This window comes from Beta vulgaris, chromosome 7 (assembly GCF_026745355.1).
Source record: "Beta vulgaris subsp. vulgaris cultivar EL10 chromosome 7, EL10.2, whole genome shotgun sequence".
NCBI classification, from domain to species: Eukaryota; Viridiplantae; Streptophyta; class Magnoliopsida; order Caryophyllales; family Amaranthaceae; genus Beta; species Beta vulgaris.
This window is the reverse complement of record NC_079208.1, coordinates 8,091,348-8,094,948: the sequence shown is the minus strand read 5'-3', so window position 1 is coordinate 8,094,948 and position 3,601 is coordinate 8,091,348.

Below are 3,601 nucleotides of genomic sequence, written 5' to 3'. Positions count from 1 at the left end.
AAAAAAAAAAAAAACTTTTTTTAGGGAATTTTTTTTAGGGGAAATAAGCCTTCACCATCTAATCCATATGCTTAGGGCTTGTTATCTTCGGCATAAAACAACTGAATTGAACTGAACTGAATTGAACTTAACTGAAATAAATAGTGATATGTGAGAGTAAAAGTATTGTCCAAAGCTGAACTGAACTGAATTGAATTGAGTTGAACTGAACTGAATTGAACTAAACTGAACTGAACTGAAAATAAGCTGGAGAAAACATGCCCTTATTAGGAATCACTTGGGTAATCATATTGATATATAATCCAATAAGGTTACTAATGATTGTCATTGTTTAAAAAAATTAGAACTAAAAGGTATTATTATTTAAAAACTATAGTTAATTATATCATTATCTAATACTTAAATAGGGAGACAATATTATATGTCTACACCATCTTGGACTCGTTCTCTTTTGTCATTTTTAATACCTCCTTATCTTTTTCTAATTTTTCATGTTCACGGCTTTGCAATTTTTCTTGGTAAATATAATCTTCAATCTAAAATAGATTCAATTAAATTTAAGTTGAAGAACATCTCAATTTGATTCAAAAATTACACAAAAAAAGTTAAACACTTTAAGAAAATCTCTTTTACACTACCTCATTTCAATTTCAAATTCTTTAAATTCTCTTTCTTTTCTAAGTTTTGGATTGCTTCTCCTGTTAGTGGTGCTAGCCTCGTCGGCGATTGCTCACCTTGTATTCGGTGTCGTGGGGTGCTCCAGCGCTGCTTTTCCGGCCTTGTCGGTTGCTTCGTTGCTAACATATTTCTTTCTCCTTTGTTCGTGCTCAATATTGTTGTGCGATGCCGCCTAACACCATGATTATGGTGCTGATATCTTTGTCTCTCCTATGACTTGTGAGTTCACTTAACACAAAAGGAAGAGAAAGAAAAAACTTAAGAGGGAGTGCAAAGGTACAATATTTATTTTACGTTTTTTTAATTATATAGCGCTAGTAAATTAAAAAATTCACCATATACTCTTACTGTTTTAGATATTTAGCATATACCTTTGAGTTTCTAAAAGCGTTCACCATTTGCCCTTTTTCTAATAGACATTAACTCGTTGTATGTCTTTATTTACGACTTTGCCACTATTAACTTAAATAACAACCCCTACTTGCACCCTAATGCCCTAACCCTAACCATCATCACCTGAAGTCTAACCGCCACCACCTCCTCCCACACTACTCCTACAATCCCCACCCCGACGAGCAGCCCCCACCCACCCCTCGCAGGCCGCAACTCCCACGCCTCCCTCCCCTCTCCTTTGCCCTTAACCACCAGCGACATAAATTTAGAAGCGAAATAGTAAAATTGAGGAATGAATAAACAACCCGAGTATGAGTAAGATATTTTCAACTGATGACGATTACAATTTTTCGCTTTTACGGTCGAATTTTTTTAGATGTATTTATTTTTTTCCTTTTGATTTACAAGTTTATTTGTTGATGTCGGATTTTGTGGGGTTTTTTTTGTAGGTGTTTGAGCATTTTTCTTTCTCCTCATCTCTCTGGGTGATATCTTCTTCTCATGTTTATTCTCCAAATTATTATGTTAAAGATCCTTCTATGGTAGAAACAGTGGTGGAGGGGTTTGCTAATTTAGTATGTGAAATCTGGGAAACAAACCAATTTTCATGACGGTTTTTTGTTGGAGAGAAACTGTTAGAGATAAAGTAAGATACTAAATATATGATAAATATCTGTAGGATATATTAGTAGTTAGGATATAATATTATCTTAGCCAAATATTATCTTGTGATTTATTTCCAATAAGTGTTAGATTAGTATTAAGAATAATATATCTTCTGGAGATCGTCTCTGGATAGGATTTCCAATGTACTCCTATATATATTGTAGTCATTGTTCATTATTGAACACACCTTAATAAAATCATATTGTTTCTTTCTTCTCATAAACTTATCATGGTATCAGAGCCCAAGGTTGTTGGGCCTTTCATATTGGGCATTTGTCATGCAACTGGATAAGTCCCTCTATTAGACGATCATTTCCAATGAGGATTGCCTTACCAGTATGCTATAATTCTAAGGACACTCACAGGTGAGAGGGAGTGTTGAACCCATGTATGCTGTGCACATGTGAGTTGTCCCACATTGGAGAAAGAGGAGAGAAAGTACCACAATATAAGATAGAGGAGCTACTCTTACTATTGCCAATTGGTTTTAGTATGGAACCTCCTTTAGGCTTGTATGTGGACCGAACTCTCCTCCTCAATACTGGGTTGCACAAGCCCATTTTCAGTCATATCAAACTTATCATGGTATCAAGAGCAAGTTAAGATCTTGGGTAAAACTCAAAAATATTGTTCTCCTGCCATTGGATCTGAGTTTTATACTCACTGGTCGGATTTTATCCCTCAAATTAGAGTTTTTTTTCCGATTTTCTAGGATTTGTTTTGTTGAAGATCATTCATAACCATTGTTCATTTATAGTGCAAAAATAAGCCGACCTCTCAATCAAAGATTTGGAAGTATGAGGGCATCGAGAAAGATGCTGATTGTTCTCTAGCCCAAATGCACATTACTGTTGAGACAACCGAGGGCCAAAGTACCACAGATGCTTTATTAACTAGTGGTATGAATAGTTCCTTTAGTCTTTTTCATGTTTGATATTATTTTCAAAAACCTAATTAATTTGGTTCTTTAACTATATAATCCCTCCAAACAAAATTTTTTTGGCTCTCCCTATGTCGTGAGATAGGATTTCTTTATCGACTCTCCTTGTGTCGTGAGACAAGGGTTTTCTTTGATTTTGAGCATATTTTTCTCTAGAAAACAACATGTTGTTTGATGTTTGTTCATTGATATTTGGCGAGTGGTTCGAAAAGAATGGAGTCCCTCGTCCAACTTATATTATTTTTCGGGTTTGAAAAGAAAGGCGTTCCTGGTCCGTTCAACTGAGATTTTACAACAAGAGGTTCAAAAAGAATGGCATTCCTCGACCCATATAAGACAGGTTCGAAAAAGATGGCGTTGGCCTGTTCGAGTGATATTCAATGGACTCGAAAAGATTGACGTTCCCGTTTAACTGCAAAGGAAGGATTCGAAAAGAATGATGTTCCTGATTTTGTTATAAAACTAAAATATTGAAGACGACAACACCAAATTAGTGTATCGACTTCAACAAAAAGAAGTTTCAGTTCATCCAATTGATCTGCAACTATTATTGAATTTTTTCTCCAATCGCAATGTTCGTATTATAGCCATTGCGTTTAGGGGTGTAAGCGGACTACGAAAAGTCCAGAGTCCAATCCAGTCTAGTCCAAACTTGTCGGACTGGACTAGACTCAAAATTTTTCGGACTGGACTCGGACTCAAATTTTCGAGTCCAAATATTTTTGGACTGGATTTGGACTCATCCCTTTGGAGTCCAATAAGTCCAGTCCAGTCCAAAAATATTTTTATATATAATATATATTTAATAGATATATAATTTATATATTAAAAAAAAATTAATACTATTTTTAAAATTTTGGAGTTTTCAACCTTCCCTCTCTAAATATTTCAACTGACGCCAAACAATTTTACTTGACGCCAGAC